Source organism: Camellia sinensis, chromosome 13 (genome assembly GCF_055761805.1).
Source record: "Camellia sinensis isolate YWXY chromosome 13, ASM5576180v1, whole genome shotgun sequence".
Lineage (NCBI taxonomy): Eukaryota > Viridiplantae > Streptophyta > Magnoliopsida > Ericales > Theaceae > Camellia > Camellia sinensis.
Genome location: NC_138973.1, coordinates 120,253,471 through 120,268,143, shown reverse-complemented (window position 1 = coordinate 120,268,143; position 14,673 = coordinate 120,253,471). Strand labels below are relative to the sequence as shown.

The 14,673-nt window shown below is 37.7% G+C and overlaps 1 pseudogene; it reads right to left on the bottom strand.

The window, feature by feature from the left end:
- Positions 1-3,506: 3,506 nt before the first annotated feature.
- LOC114273618 (zinc finger CCCH domain-containing protein 39 pseudogene) lies at positions 3,507-4,138 on the bottom strand (annotated as a pseudogene).
- Between the last annotated feature and the right edge of the window lie 10,535 nt (positions 4,139-14,673).

Genomic DNA, 14,673 nt, shown 5'->3' with positions numbered 1-14,673 from the left:
TTTAGATTGTTCTTGTGTCCAAATTGAAGCCCCAGAAATAAACTTTCCAGTGGTTCTAAGTTAACATCAAGATTCAAAGTGTGGAGAGAGAAATGATAAAAGAGTGAAGACTACTCAGGAACAACTATTCGAATTTGGAGTTTTTGATCCAATCCCGCTCAACCATTATGGTAACGCCTCAACCAAGACTCAAATATCAACTAAGGTTGTTAATTATGATAATCAAAGAGTTAAATATAATTCCGTTATAGCAAGAAGTATGAAGTGCTACACTCTTCCTGTAAGCACCCAACCACTCTCAATCTTAGCTGACTAGATGGTTTTGGTGGTACAAGTATTGATTGGGCCTACAACCTTGCTTTCCTCCTCTATTGCTTACTAGGTCTATTGTACTCCTAAATTGTAGGAGTCACCAATATGGCCTCCTCTCTATTCCGCCTCATATCTAAAACGACGGCCTCTACATGAGTCACCGCTTCAACAAGTTTGCGATAGCTCCTATGCAAAGAACCAGCTACCATTCCCCGAATATCATCACATAATCTCCTCTCAAACTCATTGCAATGAAGCTCCTCTGTTACAACCAACTCTGAAGTGAACCTCATAGCACAGCTCAACAAATTGTTTCCTCAATCTTTCATGTGTGGAAAAAGGAAATTATACACTCCCTCGTCTAGACACCCTAATAAAAAATGAGCACAAGTTTAGCACCAAGTAAACTTTTTCCCACTGAGTCTCACACGTCCTATCACAATAATCAACAAGAATTTTCATTCCCTATAAATACTTAATTTCATTCAACATAAGCACTTAGTCACACAATCACATACGGACTTCACCCTTAAGATACTATTTGTCCCACGAAATTCCAAGAATTCCTATTAGAATGAGTATTGATCAAGTGCCTTTCTAATTAGACTTCAAAGATTTAACAGGCGCAAATAATATCCAAAACGTTTGATCCCATTCCCACTTAGTTACATAAGCATGTTATTACATACCACATAAAACACGGAACATTTCCTAATTAGCGAAATGAACCTATTGTGGTAACAACCACTTTCCGCGAACCCTAAGTATTTAAACCCGGTAAGCTTTGATACCAAATTGTAACGCCCCCAACTAAACAACATACGATGAACCCAGTTCACTCAATAATCATAGTAAATTTCCATCATTTAAAATCCTTCACTATTGAATAATTAGATAATTCTTATTTAGTTCATTAGATGTGCATATATTCATAACATATGTCCAAGACATATAAGGATTTCACATATTTATATACATTTACACTTCTAGAAACATGAATTTACAATATATGATTAATTATTCATCGAAAATTTAATATAAACAACTATGCCCCTGTGGGCTACAAATTCAAAGGCTCAAGCCCGATTAGAAATAAGTGGGTCTCACCCATACATGTTAAGCACTTGGCTTGTCAAAAAAACAAAATAACAAAACAAGAGCCTCGTGCTCCATAATATCCACCATGTGTTCACTTAGGCGAGATCATCACATATTTCCCTGCAACAAATCCACTAGGAGTGAGCATAAAATGCAATAGAGAAATATTAATGAAGTGTATACATTTTATACAATCTCATGGGACGAATGTAAATGCCATGCCATGCTCAAGAAACATTTCTTCTCTTTTAAAAATCTCATGCTCAATGCTTGTTCAAAAACATAATCAGTTCAATGATTTTAATATATAATTAAAAGGGTGATAAATACGACTCAGATAATCCCTAGGCTGGTATCTGCAAGTAGGCATATCAAGCACTATCAATCGCCACTTCTTCGGCTCTTCACCGAGGGAAATTTGGAACCTATCGCACGGGTTTCTGGACTTTCACTAAGGACCTCAAGCCAACTTAATTCTCAAAACCACACACCCTATTCGGACTTACTACCGGATAACCCCAAAACAATTCAACAACAGAATTTGTTTCACAAAATAATTTCTTTTTCCGAAAAAATGAACTCAACAATTCCAATTCGAAAAGCAATGATAATGAAATGAAATGTCAATGCAATATGTTTCTATATCAATGCTTTGAAATTTCTCAATGTCTCAATATTTTCTCATTTCACCCTCACAATCTCTCATTGTGATCAAATTCTATATCTCTACTTAATATATATATATATATATATATACAATATATTCGAAGAGATAAAGAATAACAATTTTAACATGGATTGTCTTTTCTTGCTAAATCAATAATTTCTCAACATTTGAAATCATGAGTTTCAACTCCCATCTTCTAAGACAATATAACAGTATATCAATCATAAGTTCTCAACATCAAATTTCCTCAATTTCATGGGATTTCAACAATAAGTAAAACACATATTAATTTATTTATCATTTCTCAACAATGATACTCTACAAAGCATAACTTCATAATATCACAACATCTTTCCAAATTTCTAAAATCTAGGATTTTCACAAAACTCGGATTTTTCCTCATTTTTTAAAAGACTTTCCACAAATAGGGTTCACAACTATAACCAAACTCAATTTCTTTATCAATCCAACATTTAAAAAATAATAAATAAAAAAAAAAGGATTTTCCATTTACTTTGAAGAATTTTCTCATGAATCTCAAAACATTCTCATAGTTCATACATTGAGAGATTTGGAGAAAATTTGAGAAAAAACCCTCATTAAATCACATAGGAACATCATAAATCAAACCCCAACTCAAAACTCAAGAAATTAGCATCACAGCTACTTTAGACTTGCAAAAACATGTATATAACTCTAACAAATCCCTATCTCAAATTCTAAGAAGAAGATGATAAAAAACCCCAAAATTCAACATTGATGGAAATGCAATTTGGTTGGTGAAAATGTAGCCCTCGTCGCCCTCTTTGATTTGGTGTAAGGAACCCCTACCAAATTCTTGATGAATCTTGCTAGATCTTAGAGGGAAGTTTGGTGTTGGGTGGGTTTCTAGAGAGATAAAATAGAAAAAATGAGTTTAGAAAGAGAGAGAGAGAGAGAGAGAGAGAGAGAGAGAGAGAGGTAAGTTAGAATGAAGAGAAAGTGGGAAAAAATCAACTCAAAAAAGGGAAGAGAGAAATTTCAAACTGATGTAAACGTTCCTGCACGTGTGACTCTCTCATTCCGCACGTGCGAGCCCCTTGGCTGCATGTGCAGCGTGCCTCCCACATGTGCCATTCGCAGGTGCTTTTATTTTAGAATCAACTAATCGTACGTGCGGCCCCTCATCTGCGTATGCAATTTTTCTCCCTGCACATGTGGTTATGTTTAAGGGTGCGATCCTAAGTATTTCTAGGTGTACTTTGCCTCTCGGTTTCGCCCCTGTCCTTGAAGCAAGAATTTTCCAAACTTATATGGCCAGGGGCGAAATTTCCAAACTTATATGGCCAGGGGCGAAACCGAGAGGCACGAAGTGCGACCCCATTAAAAGTGCATCACACAAATCGATATTAGAATGACAAAAGATCCTCAAAAGAGAACAACTGTGCTATTAATAAATCAATGCAACACTGATATAGGTACATTCTTCGCTATTGTAAAACAACTTGTGATATAACCCATGAGCAAATTAGCATCTCTCGCCAAAGGGACAATGACCTATGATCCCACTTAATATAGAGCTTTATTTTCCAATATGTAGGTTTCATATCAAATCCAAAAGCATCAGCAATTGCGTTGCCATTAGCATGCTTATTAACTTTACGTTGATCAGGCCCACTTCTATGCACCATCATCAGTCCAGTCGTTCCAATGTCTAAAGCAGAAATCCCAAGACCTCCCCGTCTCATTCTTAAATTTTGATAGATCTTCATGAAGAAAATTGCACTTGTCCCCATAGGTACATTCTTCACTATTGTAAAACAACTTGCAAATTTTCATTCTATGTATTATTCTCTGATCCTCGTTCTAGTTCCCTGTCCCTTTATCCTTTTCACACTCACCTACAATTTCTTTCCAATTGGGTGGAGGTTCTCGTAAATCTTCAGTGCCATGTGCAAAGGAACAATGCTCCCCATTCCAACAACTACCCTCCAAAAATTTCAAGCACACACGAGTTTTGTAAAAGATATGGCCTATTCCTCTATTCACCAGAGGATTCATCATGTTCATTCTTGGATTCATGGGCGGAAAGGCACAAAATTTGGTTGGTTGTTTCTAGATATTTTTGGCCTTTTAAGTGGATGTGCATACTCAAATGGTGAAATTGAGTCCCATTCATCATTGCTCATTGGAATTTTAGGCCAGAAGCCACCAACATTACCACCAGCAAAAGATTGTGGCATAAAAGAGGAGGTGGTGGAGGATCAGAATAACTCATTGTAGCAGATTTCTTCTTTAAGATTGATGTTTAGGTAGATATAACACTTGTATCCATTAAATTCAATGAAACCCCAATGAAAAATTAAAGAGTAACTCAATGGGAAATTGGCAATGAAGAATAAACAAACTTGAATGTACAATTGATTAAAAGAACATTAAGAGAGTAATTAAGAATACCCAGAAAAGCAGGAATGGTCCCTCTGGAAATGCAGGAATGATTATTTTTGTTCAATGGGCTGCAACCTACCTGTGAAGATATCTGTAAGCTTATTAAAGTTAGAGTGGCCCTTTGTCTAAAAACACACTCAATTGGGCGAGGATACATATAGTGAATGAGTTTGTGTTTAATATACATTAAGTTCGAAGTTGTCTGTAGTGTGACTGGTAGGTTTTTGTTCACTAGGTTTGCACTGCTGTCAGTTTTCCTCTGTTGTTGGCCTTGTTTTTTGTTTCAGATTATGTTCGTCTTACTCTACTGTCCCCTTTGCTTTACTGTTGGCCTTGCTGCAAGCAGTAGATTACTATGCTGTCAGGTAGCAGCTGGATGCAAGTCCTAGTTCAGGTCTTATTTTGTTGGACTGCTTTGCTCAGCTGTGGGCTACTATGCTGATAGGTTTGGGCTGCCATACTGTGCTATTGATGTAGTGGTGGTTTTTCTGTTTGTTTGGTTGGTTGCTCACCAACTTGGGGGTGCTCGCAAATGATAGGTTGGACTTTTTGGTGCCAATATAGTTGGGATGTTTTAGCTCATCGTGATGCTTTTGCACCTTCCTCTCTTTATTGATGTATTTTGTTTTATACCTTGGACTTTTCTCTTTCATCAATAAAGTTTCTTTTTTTACCGATTCAACAAAAAAAAAAAAAAGAATACCCAGAAAAGTGTTTGACCCAGAATCAAATACATGCATATAAATGGCAATGAGGAATCAGCAAACCTGAATATAATCAAGAAAACCCAGATGAGTCTTTGAATTTAGACTAATTATGTGCATATGTTGGCAATGAAGAACCAGCAAAGCTGACTACGATGTTATTTTCTAGAGCGCAATCGATTGAGTATTTAACCTAAAACCAAATCTTATCAAAGAAAAGAGAAGAAACCCAAATTGAATTTGAATATAAATGATCAAAGTTTAGAAATTTATATGCATGCAAAACCCTTACAATGAATAGTTTGAATGAAAAATTTTGAATGGGTCTTAGGCCGCACAAAGAAGTAAAATAAGAATTCAAAACCTAGCCACCTAATAGAAAACCCTAGTAAAGTTTTTAACAAAAATCAACCAAACCCTAGGGTCAAGTCCAATTTGAATTTGAAAGTTCCCAAACCATGGGGTAATTCTATTTCCACACACCAATTCTCCTCAGTTCACACACTCAATGAAAATTTTCATTAATACAATTTTCTCTTAGAATAAAAATACTATAATGCCCACATTTTCTTCTACTCAAACCCTAATTCTAAAACATCACAATCATTTTGCTATCGCCAGCTCCACCTCTCTCATCCGCCATCCCCCCTCATCACCTCTTTCCCTCTTCGCCTACGATCACTTTTCGCCATGAATCATACACTCCCACAAGTCTTCCACAACGAATCACTCAAAGGTTGATTGTCGAGATCTAGGATGGAGGGAGATGAGCTAGAAGTGGCAGTGGTGGTGGGAATGAAGTATTGAAAGTGGTAGCAACGGCAATAAAGGAGGAATGGGTGAATTAAATATATATATATATATATATATATATATATATATAGACTATGTTTAATCTAGTTTTAGAATATGTTTTCAAAAATAAATAAATAAAAAAATTTCATTTCAATATGGTTTTATCTTTCTAGGACCAAAAAAATTTAAAAATTTAAAAATATTTTATTGGTATTTATTTTTGTCAAATTAATTTATAATTTTCTCAAAAAAATTTCAAAAAATTGATTCAAACATTGAAACCAAACATAGCCTTAGGGTTTTAAAATTGAAAATGAGGATAATATTGGAATATAAAGATGTGTACTAAGAATTTATAATTTTATAATATGTGTATTGAGAAGATGTCATTAAATATGTGTATTGAGAGGAATTAGTATGTGGAAATAGAATTACCTCAAACCATAGAAAGGGTTAAAATCCTAATAGAGTTTTGAGATATTTATTAGGGGTTGATTGATTGATAATGATTAATTTCCAAATTGAAATTCTAATAAGCAATTAAATTATATGAATTTTTTATTTTATTTACTTGTTTGTTTTGAACAATGTCATTTTTCTGTTTAAATTCTCCATTATTTTTCAGTTTTTTATTTTTTATTTAGCAAATATTTTTCAGTTAAAAAACAACAATTATTTCAAGGTTTTTAGTCTCACATATTAAACTTATATAATAAAAAGGTCTCATTCACTTTTTTAATAACCCAAAAAACCATTGTAAATGATCAAAAAACTCAAATTGATATGGGAGAATTGCAAATAAAAAAAATGGTATCAATACAAAATAATTGCAATGTCATGGAGGTACAAACAATTTATGTATTAGATTGTACAACTAAATCTTGTACTTCCACCTCTTTGCAATTATTTTGAATTTATATCATTTTCTTTCAATTGCCCCAATTGATATTCCCTAATTATAATTATAGTTACAAAATTAAATCTTACTAATTATGGTTATTTATGACTATAAAATTAGGAAAGATTTAAATAAAAATCTCATATATATGACTTATGACACATTTGATATTGTTATCGTTTTTCTATCCCTTGAAGTCTTTCCTGATGAAAAATGACACAATTGTCACTAATTCAATATGGTAACACGTAAATAACGTAAACTATCTTGTAAAATGGTTGAAAAAAAATTCAAAGATTCCAAAGACAATCCCAAGATTGTCTACTACACTCTATAAAGAGAATGGTTAAAAAAAAATTCAAAGATTGTTCAAAAAACAATCCCAAGATTGTTGCAACATTTCATAAAGTGAATCTGTAACTTTAAAAAAAAAATAAAAAAATCAAAGATTATTTCATTTAATCCGTAATTTTGAACATTCACATAGCTAAATCCTATGCATATTGCAGGCAATAAGTTTTACGATATGATGTAATGTGAACATTCACATGTAAGGATGTACATATTCAATAACAATGTGAATGTGGAAATCCACAATAATGATAACAATAACAGTGTGAACATCCACATCAATATAGATATCATATCCAATATCCAAAACAATGTAAATATTAATATCATAGCAAAATGTTCACTTCATAACAATATGTATCTATATAGCGACCCCGGGTCTTTACCCGACTGTCATGGTATTCTGGATCCGAATCTTGTTGTTTGATGTTGCCGGTTACGTCTTTCTTCCTTACACCTCTTGAATTTGAGTTTTGGAATGACTTGAGCGTATTTAGAACAGGTTGGTTGCATTTCGGTCTAGAATCTTGTTGCCCAAAATTTCGGTCTACCGCTCGAGCAGGACTTCTTGCGCTCGAGCGGAGTTTGCAACCTTTCAGTATCGAGTGTCTCTACAAAAATGCTGCAAGAGTGTTTTTCACGCTCGAGCGTGTCTGAGCTCGAGCGGCCCTTCTAGCGCTCAAGCGGCTATCTGCAATCTGTGAAATACTGGATGGGTGAAATCCACACTCGAGCGGTGATCTTTGCGCTCGAGCGAGTTGTTGTTGCTGTGTCTGACGCTCGAGCGTTAAACCCAACGCTTGAGCGGGATTCGCGTATATTAGATCGTAAAAGCGACTTTTTAGATAACTTTTTCACCTCTTTTTCATCCAAATCCTAAGTTGAGAGCTTCTCTCTCTAGAAATACCCCCTCTCTCTATATTTGACCTAGATCTAGTGATCTTCTCACCCCCCTCCCTTAGACAAAAAGATTGAGCTCTTTAAGATCTTCATTTCCATCCAAGAAGAAGTGGGTTTTGCCATTTTTGGAAGCTTCACATTTGTCTAACCCTTCTCCTTGGGCTTCTACTTTGAGGTAGGGATATTCTTGAGTTATATATATTAGTTTTGCCCTTTTTGTGATGATTTAAGAGTTTCTTCTAGTTTGTGATGATATTAACCTTGTGATTTCAAAATGTAAAGGTTTTCCTCAAAAGAGGGTTTCTCTTTTAACTCTAAATTTTTGGTCAATCCTTGAGGGTTCATCTTGTTGACTTAAGAAAAGAAATGTTTTGAATGAGAGTTTTCACCATGAAATGGGAAGTGATTGTTTTGAGAAAAACCCTAGAAATTGGGGATTTTGGTAATAAGGCAAATGTCTTTGAAATTTCTTATTTTCTTGCTTTAAAAGGATGAAGAGAGTGAGTTGCATCAATGTTTGGCAAAACGGGAGATTACTTGTTATATGTAAATGAGGTGTTGATGTTAAATTGTTGACAATACATAAATGAGCAAAGTAGTGGTGAAACTAATTTGTTATGTCTTGGAATATGAAAATTGTGACTACGTGTTGATGGAATATATTAATCATGTGGACGAACATTGTAAAGAGAAGATGTGAATGTGAATGTTGACATTGTAGTAGAGATACTAAAAAGTGGAGAAATGTCTTAAGATATGGAAATGATCGTTTGCATTGCATGTTATTTCATTTATTATAGTGCATTGTGAATCTAAATCTTTGAGATTTCCATCATAAGGAAAAGAATTAGTTATTGTGTTGAGAACTATGAAATGTGTAAGGGGTAAATACGTCGGTAAGTCCGGATAGGAGGTGTAGATGAACTTGATAAGTTGGCCTGAGTGTCCAGGGTGAAAGACCCGAAAGCCACGCGGATAGGTGTCGAGTCTTCCGGTTAATACCGATAAAAATGACAGTTTGGTAGTACTCATAGAGTCTACTTGCAGACATCGGCCTAGGGATTACCAGTGTCGTATTTATCACCCCTATTAAATTAATGATGGAAGTTTGAAATTGATGAGACCATCATGATGGTATTGAGAGTAGGTTGATTTTGAAGTGGTGTTTTGAAATGAATATTTTTCCTCTATACCTTAATCTTGGCATGGCATTGCAATTACAGTTGTTTTTTTTTTTTTTTTTTTATGTTAAGGAAAAAGCATAACTATATATACTTTGTGACAATACTCTACTGGGCTTTGTGTTCACCCCTATGGGATATGGTGCAGATAAAGATGTGGTGAACCCGCCGAACTGAGGGCGTGGATGTTTTTTAGAAGAGTACATAGCGCTTTTATTTTGTTTAATTCTTTTTGAGCTAATGGCCAATGTGTATGGGTTGCAGAAACCATCTTTTGTGTAACCAGGCTTATGCCTTGGAAGATGTAAGCCCTTAAGGGAATTGTATTGTTTTGAGAATGGATGTTTTACATGCTATAGATTCATATGTTTGTATTAATGAATGTATACCCGCATGTAAAACCTTTGTCAAGACTCATTAGTATTTATGTAAAGATGGGCAGATTATTGTTATTGTTCGGTAAATGTTGATTATTTATGGGTAATTCACGTTGAATTATTTCGGGGCGTTACAACTTGGTATCAGAACTACCGGGTTTAAATACTTGGGGCTCGCGGGGAGTGGTTGTTATACCACACTGGGTTCATTTCGCATGATTAGAAAATGTCTTGCTTATTTGTGACTATGTAACTATGTGGATATGGGATTAGACTTTTGGGATGTTATTTGCGCCTATTAGTTTCCTTGAAGTCTTTTTAGAAGGGTACTTGATCACTATTCATTCTACTAAGAATTCTTGGTTTCGCATGGGACAAATTTCATCACTAAAGGATGATTCGTATGCGTTTATGTGACTAGGGTGCTTATGTGGAGTGAATTAAATTGTGGTGTAGTAGGATGCATGAGGTTGCTTTAGCCTAATGTGTGAAGCTAGTAGCGAGCACATTTGGATCAAGTGCTTAATTATTTCCCTTGTCTCTCAATTAGGATGTGAGGAAGAGTTCTAACCCGAGGTGGTAGGGGTGAAAGGCGAGGTCGAGGTCGCTAGGTTGTATTTGAGATGCCGGTCCAAGAGGTCCAGGTACAGGAAGAGGGTTTAGGTCAAGCTGACATGGCCGAACAAGTGGGGCAAACGGAGGTGCCAGGTCAAGCCGACCAAGCTGCAAGGGGGGCCCTAGCCCGGGAGATGGCGAGGGCATTGAGGGAGTCCATGAACATGCTAAGGGCAGAGACCCAAGTGAGGGAGAATGTTGCCGAGACTAGAGCTAGCTTCCTCACGAGGGAATTTTTAAAGGCCAAGCCGGATGAATTCCATGGCAGCCCCAATCCAAAGAAAGACGACGAATGGTTGGAACAAACCATGAAGACCTTCGAAATGCTTCACATAGATGATGGCGAGTTGAGGGTGACCCTTGCTAGTTATTACCTTAAATGTGACGCCGGCCAATGGTGGAAGTATGTGAAGGGCCAGATAGCACCGACATGGGAGGCATTTGTGACGGCCTTCTGTAGACGTCCCCGAATGTCCCGGGAGGGAAATCCCCCCCGTTTTGTTCATTGGGCTCACTACAGTTCAGGACTCAAAGTCATGATCTTGTATCTAATCTCGCAGAGTACAATACAAGACCGATGAATTGTCAAAGAGTCCAAATCCGACAAATCGTTTTTGAAAATAGATTTTTTTTGAAAGAAGTGCCAAACATGGACTACATTGCTAGATACAGAGTCTCCGCCTAAATATTTTATTTTGGGAGAAATTTAGGAAACCCTGACTCGTTGCCTAAGGCCACGTATCCGTCATCACCAAAGTTGCCTCAGCTCGAGAACTTGGGTACGATTGGGGAAGGTCACTTCGTGAGCACCCTCGCTTGCCCGATCAAAGATCGACCTCTACTAACCATGATATCGAGTTTTGAAAACATTATACGTTCTTATTCCGGTTATTAGCCTAAATTTACTATGTGATGCGCACAACACAAAAGTATAGACTAGATCGCCTAATTTGGAACAAAGCATTGCATATCCGCTCATTTGAAAGACAATTTGAAATTTGCTACTCGCAAGTAGGCTAAAACACGGATTTCAACGAGTTGTTCCAACTCAAACAATCCAACCTTCACCCACAGGCATTCAGGCAGTTATATCAACTAAGCACATAGCCACATGGTAAGCATGCTGTCATGTTAACATTCACACTCGTGCAAGATGCTAAAACATAAATACTCACATTGTATTCCAAGCCAAAACAGAGAACTTGTTAGTAATCAAATGTATGATCCAAGTCCATGTTAGAATGACTAATGCATCGCAGGCAAAATGCAACTAGAATAGGCTCGGCTAATCTATGAATGACATGTGAAATGCAACAGATAACACGTATTCAAGTTAGATTTGAAATGCTATGCAGTTAGTATGATGCGCCGAGCCCGGTGCATGCAATACAGATGAATAAATGCACGCATGCATAGCATAAGGTATGCTAATCGAAATATGCCCTAAATCTAACCATTGTAAACGGCTAAATAAAAGGAAGAAAGAAATGGGGTTGGAAGACATGCACATACACACCCACACTTATTACAATTGCGCCCTCGCTCGGAGGGTCCGAATGAATAATACAAGCCACCTAATTAACTAACGCACAAGCTAATTAATTATTACAGAACCGAATGAATAACTAGCTACAACTAATTATTACACAACTTAATTAATTAATGAATCAATTAACTAATTAATGAATGGCAACAAGCAGGAAGGGAAAGCAGTAGACGGTGCTATTCCAGCTCTGTTTGAAGAAGGGAGGCATGCATGCTCCCTTCGGTTCTTCGCTTCGAAAGGCCTTCCGGTTGCTCTTTAGAGGCTCTGTTTGCAGAGTATCTTCCAGTGCTTGTTGCTGAGACTTACCAAAACACTGCTGGAGAGTTCACCAGTGGCCTGCCGACCATGAAAGGAGAGATGCTAGCCAACAACAGGGCACCTCCGGCCAAGGGTGGCACACTGCTGGCCATCAGTGACAGGCTACCGGCCACTGGTGTCTGTGACACCAAACTGCAACGAAGCACAAAATAGAGAAAATGGAGGGTCTCCCAAGGACATGTACGCACCATGGCACTCCAAATCACCTCAAAACATCAAGGGAGAGGCCTAGTCGGATCCACAACCATCAATCACGCATCCCGATGCATGATGGCCAAAGATCCAACTTGTGCCAATCAATATGAAAATGAATGCACAAATAAAGCAAGTAAAGCCTAGACCTCTATCATGAATCATCAAGAGCTTCGGCGACCGAGAATTGGGACACGTTCCATCACTTGAAGTATGAAACGACCCTCGTTCCTCGTGCTCGGATTAATACTTAATCCAAGCAATGCAATGCATGTATGCTTTATGTAGCTCAAATATGCAATATGAGGCTCAAATATGCAAGGCATGCCAAATGCTATGCAACTAAGCATGCGAGTGTGCAAACTAAGCTAATGTAATGCAAAGACACTAAGTATGCAACAAGGATACACAATGCAACTAGCTAAATGACGTGCAAACGTGCGAACGTGATATGATGCAAGCATGCGACCAATGTAATCCAACATGGCATTGGTGGGCTTAAACCATAAAAGGGTAGACCTCAGCCCATCCCAAAACAGTGGCCAAAGCGCAAGGAAGCAAGGCCAAAACAAGCTGATTAAGCATGTTCATGCAAGAGGCCAATGAAGCCCATAAACTAGAGCTATATGATACAATGCTTGCAGGTCTCAAACACCTCAAAATAGTCACCCTACATGCCATATTGATGCTGAAAATGCCATGATCATACACCAAAACAAGCTCAAATGATATGCCCAAACAATGGACTCTTGAAGCACATGAACTACGACTATGTAATGCAATGCATGAGAGTTTTATCCAGCCCAAAATAGAGTTTCTACATGTTAATTTAGGGCCTAAAACATGCTGGAAAATAGTCAAAACAAACTAGAGAAGCATGCTCTCCTTTAGGCCATTCTAAGCATTTAAACCACAACCATGCAAAGCAATGCACAAGATACCTTAACACCTCAAAATAGAGCTTAATCACAGCAAAATACGGACTATTGCAGGCCAAAGTTAAGCTAGCACATGTTAGGAAGATAGGCTAAAGCATGAAACAAGCTATGGCTAGGGAGCAAAATTACACTACAAGTGTATTATGCAAGCATGGAGTGACAAAACCAACTCAAAACAGATTCATGGCATGGTAAAACATCACCAAAAACCTACTGAAATGGACTCAACACAAGCTAAGCACACATGCTACTTTGATGAGCTATGAATGGAGTTACACTACACATGCTAGATGCAAGTAGAATATGACCAAACCAGCCATGGACAGGGCCAAGGAAGGTCCTAAAAGTCACAAAAATAGGCCTGGACCAAGCCTCAAAAATGCATAGAGGGACGGTCCATTGGAAAGCCAAAAATGCAAGCAAAGAGGAACACAAAGAGAGGGGACTACCCCCCTGATTTAGGACCTCAAAACCACACCTCTACCACCAAAATCCCACTGGATTTCAGTGGTAGGAAGGCCAAACCAAGGCTAGCTCAGAGGCCTCAAGATATGGCTTAAAACAAAGCCAAACAAAGCATGCAAGGGGGCTACACACCCCAAACATCAAAATGACCTTAACCAAACTTAAAAAGAACTTAAAAACAAGACTTTTTCTAGTTATAAGAAAAGCCTAAATCAATATGCAAAGAGGGCTAAAGCAAGGTGCAAAAAAGTACAAAAATGAAGGAAATGCTCACCCTTGAAGACCCTCTTCGAAACCAGGAATTTCAGGGGGTGGAAGCTTGATTTCAGACCTCAAGAAGACCTCCCAAGAAGCTTGGTTCAATGGTGGTGGTGTGTATCTATGTGTTGTAGTGTAAAAGTGCAAGGAAATCCAATCTCTAAGCACAAAACTCAAGCAATATAGAGAGAAAGAGAGATTTTGCCCTTCCAAAACTCAGCACCTCTGATATAGAGGGAGCCCTCTTGCTTATATAGAAGAAGGCAATGCAAAGCTTCTTCAAGAAGCTTTGCAAGAGTTCCATCCCTCCATACACGTGTATGGAGGGGAGATAACAAAAATCCAGCTGGCTCAAAAGATCTGGAGGAAAACCAGCTGAGACAGGGGGGTGCCGGCCATCATCAATGGCCGGTAGTGGCTCACTGATGGCCGGCAGGGCTTCACCAGTGGCCGGCAGGAGCAAAGCAATGGCCAACAGTTCCATGCCATGGTCGGCAGTGCACCAACAAGGTTACTCTGAAAGGATCTAGCCAAGGTCCAAAAATGGGGCAGAAAGGATAAAAGGTCCGGGAAGCTCGAACCGGTGACGTTCCGCCGCGACAGTCGAGTACTCGGCAAGTAGTCGAACTAG